Source organism: Anser anser (assembly GCF_964211835.1).
Source record: "Anser anser genome assembly, chromosome: 1".
NCBI lineage: Eukaryota > Metazoa > Chordata > Aves > Anseriformes > Anatidae > Anser > Anser anser.
Window position 1 is genome coordinate 177239315 of NC_139720.1, and position 12248 is coordinate 177251562.

Sequence of the window (12248 nt, forward strand, 5' to 3'; positions counted from 1 at the left end):
TTGCAACAAATTTTTGAGACTGAGAAAAAAATTGTTTGAAACACTGTGTTCCAAAAAGTTAATAAGGATACTGTGTAACCTGTACAATTGGAACAATTATATTAAGCAGCTGTGATAATCACATAAGATGATAATCATATCAACTGTGATAATCATATCACAGAATGGTTTGGGTTAGAATGGAAGGGACCTTAAAGATCATATAATTCCCATCCCCCCCCCCCCCCCCCCCCCCCCCCAAGGGATGAGCAGGGACACATTCCACTAGACCAGGTTGCTGAAAGCCTTATCCAGCCTGGTCTTCAACAATCCCAGGGACGGGGCATCCACAACTTCTCTGGGTATAATGGAATCTATTTCTTGCATTCATAGGACATGAACCCATCAGAGACATTTATGTTCCATATAATGTAAATCAAATTTTGAACCAAATTGTTTTATCTTTATCTTGTACCCATATCAAGCCTTTGCTTTCATATTTCTTTTTTATTTTTTTCTTTAATTTTCTGGACTGATAAATTCTCTTCTTTCACCTTCCACCCAAGATGTTTCCCAGACTTTCCTGGCAGCATGGAATACTTACTTGCTCCTATAACAACCACTTGTGTGCTGGAAAATCTCCTGGTTCTAAATTGAAATGTATACTTGTTCTTTACATAGAGAGGCCAAAACAGGGGAAGCATAGAAAGGATTTTAATGGCCATGGATCAGCAAAATATGATTCAGCATTTTTCTTCATGGTTATGGATGCAAGGATGAAATTAGTCATTGATAAATGCCAGCAAAATCTATTAACTTCCCTCCCACCACCACCCACCCAATTTCTTTCTCTTCCAGAGTGTATCTCTCAGAGAAGGTGGTGCAGTACTGCAGTATTCAGATTCACATCAAGTCATCACCCTTCCTCCTTTAAAATAGAAGGAGGTAGAAGGGTTAAGGATAATAAAGGTGTACCCAAGTGTCAGAAGGTGCAACCTTAGCACATTTATCTTTACCTACCATTATTTCTGCTATGCTACTACTGGAGAAAATACCTTGAAAAATCATCTTTTTCTTGTTTCTTTCAGTGGAAGCTTTTCCAAAGTCTCTTGCTTTCAGGCACCAGCTACAATCACTGAATATAAAACTTCCAATCAGAAAGGCACCAGCTGCAATCACTGAATATAAAACTTCCAATCAGAAATACTTTTTTCTGTGAGGTGATGGGGTTAGAGGAGATACAGAAACTCACCAGAAGAATCCTGTCTTAATATCCATCAAGGGATACTTTGAAACAAGTTCAGGTATTTTACTACCAGCATATCTCTGCACTAATGTAGCATTTCACAGAGTTTCCGCAATAACTATCGTTGGGTCTTCTCATAAGAGCCCTATAATAGTCATAAATATTCCTCAGGAGAGCCAGACAGACTCTGAAAGGCATATAATAGCTATCATAAATGAATAATAAAATGTAGAAAGGACAAGCCACCATGAAAATGGCAAATGAATATGATGACGTGTGTGTTGTACATGAGTTAATTGTCTGAGTTTTATATTTACAGAAAACCCCACGTTTTTTGCTGTGTCAGCAATCTTTATGGAAGAGGCAGCATTCTCTGGAACTTTTTGCAGAAAGAGTAAAGTAGATACAGCATGGAAAGCTTGTACCAATGTTCTGTGTGTACTCCTTTTGCATGTTGTGAAATTGTTTGCTACTGTGCCAAATACTGGAATTTAGAGTCCAAGCCTCTTTGTCTTACTAAATGGTGCAGATAAATGTTACTTCTGCATAAACACTAAATCATAAATTTCAAAAATAAGCTAATACATGTGTAGATTATAGCACAACATTGCTCTTTTGAATTTTTGAAATTGCACAATTTAAATTTTTGAGCCACCTTTTCAGGACTTTGACTTAGAATGGCCAGATGCTAGGTTCACTTATACAGTCAAATAGAGATTGCCTTGATTTAGAAGTAGCCCTTTACTTTCTTCATATCTTCATCAGTTTCAGTCCAACAATATATGGTGTACCGCACCACTCAACTTAAGAAGTATGTAGTCCCATTAAAATCAAACCCCTTAAACTTGGGATGAAGTCTTTATTTTTAATTATGCTGTTATAATCAGGCCTTTATGATATTTTTAAAGGGATACTATTGTTTCATAATTTTGAAAAGACAGACAAAACATGAATGAACATAGGGACATATACAGAAAATACATAGAGAAAAGTAGAAAGGAGATTCGGATGACATTAGTGCGCAGATATGAATAGCAGAAGTCCAGACCTGGGAAAAAAAAAAAAAAGAAAAAGATATCTCTTTATGTATGAAGCAATATAGGAGTTTCAGGTTTAAAACAGCCATGTATTTCAGCACAAAAACACTGAAAATAAAACACATTGCAAAGTAGAAATGCACTAAGATATGTGACTAGAAAGCAAGGTGAAGTTTGGTTAATAGCGGCTCAGTATTCTCCAAAATACTTTACATTCTCAATGCACTCATTTTGTTCATTTTCTATGTCTGCATTTACTTAAAACATTAATAATAATAATAATAATTACTTAAGATGAGTCAATCAGCTCATAAAAGTCAAATAAATATTTCTTTTGCCTTGACATTCCCAGAATCCCAGAATCCTCTTAAAAAGTAATAGTAAAATGAGAAGACTATATAAACATTTGAAGCATAGAAAGGCTATAGAGAGCAAACATCATGATTTATTGAAGACTGTTCCTGAAATGTTTCATTTAGATTAGATTATTTTATGACCATGAGTCTCCTTAAATAGACAAGGTTACAAAAAGACTGAATGATACAGCCTAAATCAAAAATTCCAAAATGGTTGTTTTTGAAGGTTAAGGTCTTGAAATAAAAAAACCTGCATTTGATTTATTTTTTTTTCTGTTTTCCCTACATTTGATTATCACTTTTGAGTACTGTATGTCTTAAAAAATAAGAATAATTGAAGTCAAATCTGTGTTTAATTATGTGTATAATTGACTAATATTTAGATATGTTTAACCTCATGCTGTGTCTCTGGCTTGTTTTATGAAATCGCATGCACAATTGTACAGAGGTGATTTGTGTTGGATTTGATTTTTTTTTTTTATTGTACATTAAGACACTGCACTGATCACAAGTTAAATGAACCTGTTTTATCCACTGAAGATGATGCTGGATGGCCATTTTGCTTTTCTGATCCACACATTTTGTTTTTCCTCTTCAACATCCACTTTTTCATTTTTTAAATGACACAAAGCCTAGCTGAGAAAAAAAAAATCAACAAAGATGTCTTAATGTGTGGGCTCATAAATGCCATCAAACTGTTCTTATTAATGAGAAGAACTTAACTTTACATTATTAGACTTTAAGATGGATAGCAAAGGGTCTCCATGGGAATATATAACAAAAAAAAAATCACAAATATGAGTCTGAAATTACATTTATTTGTCTTTTCGTATAGTTCTTTCCATCTCCTGATCTCGCTATCTCCATCCTAACATTATCAAACCAGCAATACATATGCTGCACAGTCCTTGTCCTGCTTTTTATTAGGTACATGGGATGAAAACATGTTAGAAAAGGAAGTCTTAACTGAGATGTCTGTAAGTATATCTGATTATCAAGCATAACAACAGTTTACCTATGTCAGAATTATAAGAAGAAAAAGACATACAGGAGAAAACCACAAGGCTTCCATATAAGGTATTTCCTGTAATCCATTCTGACCTTGTTGATAACTGCATGAAACCTCCAGTTCTAAAGTGGACATCAGCAATGATGCTGTCATTTTCCTATGCATTTTTATTGCTGGTGAAATCGTGGGCTGCATAACTAGATCAATTTAACACCAAATAGAGCAATACAGGTATAAAATCTGCAACTTCCACACAAAGTCTCTAAATTATGTATCTTGATTTAATGGCAGAAAATCTATAGGGGGAAAAGCAATTATTAACATGTTTGACGAACATTAGACATTTGAAACTTTCAATCAAGACTTAGTTATTGATGTCATATGTTATAAATGAAGATACAACTCAATCTGAATTTAGTAATATTTATAAAAGGCAAGTAAACAGCGCTGGGTGCGCGGGGAGTCTATGCTCTACCAACACGCACACATAACTGTCGAACTTTCTAAATATATAGAACATTGCTTTTATATATTCATAAGAAACCCGAGTACGCCTATACGTAGGTACAATCAGAAAAGGTATCAACTGAAACATAAACATGGCAGAGTTTTCCGAATTCTGGCAAGTGTTTAACAAACAATCCTTTAAGTCTATTACTATTAATGTCCATGACTGAGGGAGCATAGTTGGAGTTGGTAATCCTGGTTGAAGTGCTCCCGTATCCTCCATGACTTCATTAATTTTTCTCAGATCATATAACAAGTCTTCATTTTCTTGATTACAAACACCGCACAATTCCAGGGCTAGTCGTGGGAACAATACGTCTCGCTTCAAGCTGTTAAGCAACTCGGCCTTCGGGCCTTATGTATCCTATTCCTCCCGGATCGAAGGGAAACAGATCCGGCTCCTTTTCAGGGCCTATAGGGCCCGGATCACAAGGAACGCCCAGGTCACCAGGGGGCGTAACAGCAAAGGCCTGCGATGGCGGTAGCGGCTTAGGGGGCGATGGTGTAGCAGAAGGATCGGTGGACGAGCCCGCAGCTGCCTCACTATCTTGCAAACCACACGTTTCTGCTTGTGGCCGCACATGGCTCTTTAAGGCCTCAGAGATTGCTCGCCAGGTGCCGAGCAATCCCACCGCAACCTTGTCGTTTTTAGTAGCAGAGTCCCACACCTTGACCTCAGTTTGGTCCCATGTTTCAGGATCATAAACTGATTGTTAATAAAGGGAACAAACTGTAAGGTTACCAGGACAGTCTTTGTTTCTAAGGACGTATGATTCCCCATAACACGCAACTGCTTACCTTCGGCCAGCGAGGGGCAGTTGTGTGCGCGGGTCTGCTTCTCTCAGCTTGAGCTTCCTTCCAGCTCCGGTGCGCCTATCTCCAGCGACTTTCTATACCAGCTTCTTTGAGCTGTTTGCAGAGTTTGGCCGAACCCATCTTCATTAGGCGATCAATGTCCCTGTTCCTGTCCTGGTCCCTGTTCTGTTAGTCTGTCCCTGTTCCTGTTGTTCATGTCCCTGTTTGTTTTCTTCAGGTCCCTGTTCATTTTTTTCAGGTACCTGTTCAGGTGCTATTTGTGGCGTAACGACCACACGGGCACCAGGGTTCTTTTAGGATCAGTAACTGCTACTACTTTATTGATGGCAGAACTTCATCATATCGTGTTGCATCCCATACTGAGGACAGGCTCCCTTATACCATTCGCCCCACAGCAGTCCTTTTCCACTAACTCTTCATTGGTCGAACAACTTTGCCCGGCAACCAGCAACCCCCCAGCAACTTCCATGCCTTCACGGCGGGAGAACAAGCAACCCGAGACGGCATGGCGTCTCCTGAATCACCCTTCTTTGTTCCCTCTAAACTCTTTACATTCCTGATGGCCTCATCATTAAGAGTCTGATGTTGTCACCAACCATGGGGCTTGTCGACCCCCATGGCCACACTCCCACATCTCCCCCTTCTTCATTAACATCAACCATCTTCTTGACACGAATTATTACTCCATATATCACATCATATCAGAAAGTTTTACTCAAGTATCTATGAACAACATTTTTAAAAGTCAAAATACTAAGCTGAGATGCCTAAATTGTACTTCACTTTAAAGCTTGCTGTTCATCAAAGAAAATCTGTTGAGGTAATTTAGAATCTAAGCAAGATGATTATAAAGCCAAACCATACCTATTGGCTCTCACAGGCAGTCTTTCTCTGGAATGGTATTGGTATCCATCTGCAGACATGATCTTCTATTTTGGGAGTTATGTTTAAATAATATAAATTTGCGTTATTACTTATGTTCAGAAAGCTCAGTAAATGAATTCTGTTCTTTCTATGAATATTTCAGAAATGACTGTGTAATCTGCAGCGGACAGTTTCTAAAGAAACAGACGTCTGGAGATCACAAAGGCACCATCCGTATGTTAGGTTTGGGTTATGATGTGGAATACAAACTACGTACAAACTACTCCTCCCTCTTAATAAATTCGTCTATATGTCATCTCTATTTTAGAAGAAAGTATGTCTCAGTTTTACTATTCACAATATAGTTAGACATTTTATCTTAAAATAAGGATACTTGAAATTGTTATTATTTTTTTTATAAGCAACTAAATCACAAGGAATTTTTGTGTGTTTGCACAGAATCATAGACTATCCGCATAATGAGGGAGCCGCCAGGGCCCGACAGCCCGCACGAGGGAGGCTGACAAGAGGTGGCGTCTCGCCGCCATTTTGTAGACAGTCGCCCACGCGATCAGCTCCGGGGCAGACGCGTTCTGCAGCGGAGTGGGGGATCGAGGCGGGCAGGGCTTTTATTTTATTTTATTTTATTTTATTTTTTCCTCCGGCACCGAGGGCGCTCGAGGCAGCTGCCAGGACTCGGCAGCCTTCGCGAGGGCTTGTCCATTAAGAGGACAGGTTCTCTGACAAAGAGGTTTTATAGTGACAAAGTTCATACATGTTGTGACTATGTAACGTTAGACAGCAAGTTTTCCTTATCTGATAGTTAGGAAAAACAGAAGCAACACTAATACATGCAAATCTAGGCTTCTTCCAGGTACATGTACTAAGGGATAATCAATGATCAGCATTTTCTTGTAATACATTTTTTCTTGTCTCTTATACATCCTGTTGATTTTCCTTTTTAGAGGGCTTACCATTATGTCTTAGACCAGAGAGTAGCCATGCTTCTCACAGATTCCAAATCAGGTATATTTTGTGCGCTATGGAAGTCACGAGTCCTTCTTTTCCAAGCAATATTTTGCAAGAAGTTCTAAAAGCATATGCATTATTCACATTAGAGATATGTAGATATTTGTCAGATCAGGGAAAGGGAATTTATTTCCAAAGGCTAATTTTAGTCTATAAAGGCTAATTTCCCTAGGGTCCCCTGTAGTCAGTAGGGGAAGATTGTATGATAGTATCCTCCAGAGAACAGTTCAGAGTGGGAGACTAATTAATCTGAGAGGGGGGGATTCACCACACTAGACTATAGTCAGTCTTAGTGAATGGTTCCCACTTTGGCTATTCACCCAGATTATTCCAATTGCGCAGAAATAACCTCTCCTTGTCTTCATTTATTATTGCACCAAAGCCTGTCATCTACAAAACTTGCTAGTAAATATTTTTACATCATTATCATTGACACAGCAACGGACTGAATTTTCATCCTAAGAGGACTCTCCCTACTACTTCACCAATACCTACGCACCCCTAGAAATATGTGCTGCTAAATGTGTTTATACCATCAATTTACCTTTCTCCAGATTAAATTTTGTAGGGTGGTTCTTCAGGGTTAGCCTAGAGCAAACATGCTGCATACGGACTAAACTTTTGTATCATGTGGTGGTCATTTGAATGAAAGACACGATTGTTGATCTGTGATTTGATTGTTTTTGTTTGTTGTTGTTTGTTGAAAATGTGATGTGAAGTCATTATTGTGGCCTATCAGAGCTACATTCTTAGAGCTTGAAATGTGTTGCATGCCTTGGCATCAGGGTATGTTCAGGTACTTGAGGGTCAAGAGCAAATTCAGAAAGTGTCACAGAACTGTGTAGAGCCCACAAGCCTACTGCTGTCTTATTCCTTCATTTTAATTTTAATTTTTATTTTTATATTTGGAAGTGTTCTGGTTTCAGTTAGGATAGAGTTAATTTTCTTTCTAGTAGCTGGTAGGGTGCTATGTTTTGGATTAGGATGAGAAGAGCGCTGATAACATGCTGATGCTTTAATTGTTGCAGAGCAGTGCTTACACACACCAAGCCAAGGACTTTTCAGCTTCTCGCTCTGTCCTGCCAGCGGGCAGGCTGGGGGTGCAGCAGGAGCTGGGAGGGGACAGACCCAGGACAGCTGACCCAAACTGGCCAAAGGGGTATTCCATACCATCTGACGTCATGCTAAACAATATATAGGGGTGGCTGGCCGGGGTGGGGGGGCCGGCTGCTCGGGAATAGGCTGGGCATCGGTCAGCGGGTGGTGAGCAATTGCAATTGTGCATCGCTTGTTTCGTACACATTATTAGTAGTAGTACTATTATCAATATTATAATTATTATTATTATTATTGTTTTCCTGTCTTAATAAACTGTCTTTATCTCAACTCACGGGCTTCACTTTCCCGTTTCTCTCCCCCATCCCAGAGAGGGAGGGGGGAGGGTGAGCAAACGGCTGTGTGGTGTCCGGGTTAAACCACAACAGGAAGCTATCTGCAAAAGAAGCTATTACCAAAACCACTGGTTGTGTTTCAAAGGCAACCATATTTGTTTCTCTTCAAACAGAAGTTTGAACAAATACTTACACAATTAATAAAGAAGCAAGATCTGATAGTGATGAGGGGAACTGAATTATTTGCTAGTGCAATTGTGTCCATTAAGAATTTTATTTAAGATTATTTGGAAAGACAGTTTTCAAGTTTCATGCTATGGCTTTCTTAATTCCAAATAGCAGTAAATCTTCAGCTGAAATATCATGTGGCACTACAAAAAGTCAATAAACAAATTAGGTTTTCTAAGATTATAAGCAATCCGTGTGGTGAGGGCTCTTGAATAGCTGGCTAGTGCATGATTCTCACTGTCTGATCTCAAATGTTTTTTGTTGTTGTTTGTTTTGTTTTTTAGCAAAAGACACTAAAAATAAGACAGTCTCTTGCAATATTTATTTATCTATAGGTGCATTTATCAGGGGTCTGTTTAATCAAAGTAAACAGGAAGAGAAGTAGACCTTGCAATCCTGAATGGAAAGGAACTGCCCATGTAGCAGCTTCTCCCTTTAATAGTGACCCGTATTAAGAAAAAGTTTGACCCCCATTGCTTTAAAGGAAGGTCTTGTTTTTCCTGTGAGTGTAAGGAACTTCAATTTACACACATACCCACATACCACCTCCTTCCTCATTTATTCTACATCCCTTTGGCAAACACAACAATCACTTATGTGGAAAAATATCTTGAAACAGAAGCTTAGCAAACATTCAAGCAAGACATATATACTCTGCGGGAGACTATTTTTCTGTGACAGAGATACAGATAATGGATCTCTTTGTTATGTCCAGAGTTAAATGAAAACTATAATAATGTTATTTAAATCAACTCTACATGTTTCATTTTGTTGGTGCAATGAACGACCATATACATCAAAAAGCATAGAGTTTTTTAGCCTCATTCTGGACATAGATCTATGAGTGAAGAAAATTTAAAAGCATGTAATCTCAAAGAAAAATGTGATACATATTATTTGAATTGCATCAGTATCATGCTGAGAAAAAAAAAAAAGTAGCTTATAGGAAAAGTTTTACTTCTAAGCTGAAATTTTAGACAGCTAAACAAGAGCAAACTTTGCTTCTGTAAGGATTTAATGTGACAAAGTTATTGCTCCAGCTGCTTCTGGTTGTAGTACACATAAAGGCAGAAACAAAGCCTTACATCACATCATATAATCTCAGCTGTACTATATGCATGAAGGTGTGTCACTACAATAATTCTCTCTTCTTTAACAAGAAAGAGTGCTACTGAAATATGTGCACTTTCAATTTTTGTAGACAGCAACAACTGTCTCCTACATATTCCAATGACATCAGGAGCATGGATCTCACAAAGGAACCAAGGTTTTCATTACCAAGATATAAAGGCATGTAACAAGAGTCCAATGTCTCTCATTATTCCAAAGAATAACATTAACAGTGTTTCAGTGAATAAGCACAGGCAATTAAGGATAAGAGAAATAATAAACATTTATTCAACATAATTTCTGTAAGTTTCATGGGGTCAAGTGGTTTGGGTTTTATTGGTAAAATAAGCATAAAGAAGTTCATAGACTGAAAAACACGAAGTCCTGCCACAGTCATTTTTAATGAAGTTCAAAATATGTTTAAGCTTTCAAGAAAGTCTATGAGTCTTTTTTTGTGTTATCTTCCAGTACTAATTTCTTAGAATGGGTAAAATTACAGAACTTACATTGTCATTTTAGAAATCAAGAACAACAACAAAAATATTCTAAAATTATGTTCTCCCAGGCAAGTTTGCAGTGTAAAAAGAATGCAGCAAAATACCTTCTCCCTAACAGAATCTGTCACCCACAAGAGCAAGTCATAGCATGCAAGGAAGTTGGAGCACACACAATATGAAACTTGCATAGCTCACTGGCAAAATGCTGGTGACTTTTAGCTCGTACTTTCACCTTTTCAAAGAAGGGCATGCCATCAGAAGCATCATTTTTTCTTTAACTTAAGACTTTTATGAAACAGAAGCTGAGTGTCTTTTGTGACTGCTGGAATTAACACAGTTTTAGGTCCATGATTCGCAGTAGCATGAAGGGGAAAAAAACATTTAAAATTCTATTTCCATGTGGTCTTTCATAACTGATCTTTAGTTTTGCCTGAAACATCATTCTGGCCTTCTTAATTTGCAGCCTAAGTGATTGTGAACACATTTTTCCTGAGGTGGTGAGAAACTCCTTCACTCTTTAACAGAAAATATATGGCCCTTTAAATACAGCTTATCTCACTGTCATCTTGCATCTTTTTAAATGTATGTAGAGTGATTCGCTTTGGCCTCAGAAGTCTGAAGACTCGTGTTTTTCTCTGGCTCTTCACAGTGGCTTCATCATTTATCTTAATAAAATCCCTTAGAACTCCAAGCAGCGAAGCACAGAAATGCATTTTTTTTTTTTAAATGTGAATAGGACTTAACATTTAGCAACCGCTTGAGTATTTTCCATTTTGTTAGTCTGTGCCTCCTATGTGTGTCAAGAAAAATAGAATGTTTATACCTACCTCCCTTTCCTCAAAGATGTTGCAAGATTTAATCAGTCTGAAGAGAGATGGGGTTTTAATTTCATTGCAGAGAACTGAATGGCCATGATACGTGAGAAGAGATGCAGTCTGACCAGCAACAGGACTTGCAGAGAAAAGGTGGAGCTGAGGGACTTAAAGTACAGCAAACATTAGTAAGCATCAAAACATATGAGGAGCGGCTGAGGTCCCTTGGTTTGTTCAGCCCAGAGCAGAGCAGGCTGAGGGGAGGCCTCATGGCGGCCTGCAGCTCCCTCACGAGGGGAGCGGAGGGGCAGGCGCTGAGCTCTGCTCTCTGGGGACAGCGACAGGACCCGAGGGAACGGCATGGAGCTGGGACAGGGGAGGGTCAGGCTGGGTGTTAGGGAAAGGTTCTGCACCCAGAGGGTGGTTGGGCTCTGGAACAGGCTCCCCAGGGCAGTGGTCAGAGCACCAAGTCTGAAGTTCAAGAAGCATTGGGACAATGCTCTCAGACACATGATCTGATTTTTGTGTGGTCCTGTGTGGAGCCAGGAGTTGGACTTGATGGTCCCTTGTAGGTCCCTTCCAACTGAGAACATTCTATGATTCTATGAAAAAAGAATAGGCTGTTGCTTCCAAGCTCCGATTTTAACTTTTTTTTTTTCTTCCATCTGGTGAAGAGTTTTCCTATTTTGTTGGGTATTTGTTTTGAAACTTACTCAAGAAAAAATATTGAAGTAGCTAAATATCAGAATTCCCTAAAACAATCCCCGTCTTTTTTTTTTTTTTCCCAAAAAGTTTCAGAGTTAAAGAATGCAATTAGTGTTCATTAACAAGGGGGTTGTAAAGATGGGATATGTATAAAATAGATACAGTTTCTTTCATCATAGAAAGTTCCCAGAGCTACCAATATTCAGATAAATCATCTTTTTTGTTTGTTTGTTTGTTCCTGAGGAATTCTAAAAAGTTAAGATATGAATAATTAAAGAAACAGAAGAAAACAAACCAAAACAAAAAATAAAAACCTTGCTACCAACTCCAAATTGTTAAATCCAAAAAACTAACAAAAAACAAAGGAAAGAAACTATAAGAGTCATTGGAGACTGATTTGGAAATATTTCCTGGTATATTTAAATGCTAAACATTCTGTGTATATGTGTACCTAACACTGATGCCTTAGGGAACTCAGCTGTTGGGATAAGTTCTTAATAATCTATTTTGGATACTCATGGAGGCATTCTTCCGTCTTCCTGCTTCCCTCTTGCAAGACCTTGTATGCCAAGAGAGGTCACGGGTGTCCTTGCAGATGTGACATTCCAGACTTGACCTTTCAGAAGAACAATAGAATGAAATATTTAGAACAGATGACAGGA

General features: G+C 38.4%; 2 long non-coding RNA genes across 2 annotated transcripts; one reads left to right on the forward strand and one right to left on the reverse strand.

The window, feature by feature from the left end:
• Window positions 1–248: 248 nt before the first annotated feature.
• LOC310893086 lies at window positions 249–3112 on the forward strand. Its single transcript, XR_014578707.1, has 2 exons — window positions 249–1098; window positions 1142–3112. It is a non-coding gene; the product is annotated as an uncharacterized lncRNA (long non-coding RNA).
• Window positions 3113–3414: 302 nt separating this feature from the next.
• Window positions 3415–10991, reverse strand: LOC310893083. Its single transcript, XR_014578703.1, has 2 exons — window positions 10897–10991; window positions 3415–6904 (listed from the first exon to the last, which is right to left on the reverse strand). It is a non-coding gene; the product is annotated as an uncharacterized lncRNA (long non-coding RNA).
• Window positions 10992–12248: the final 1257 nt, after the last annotated feature.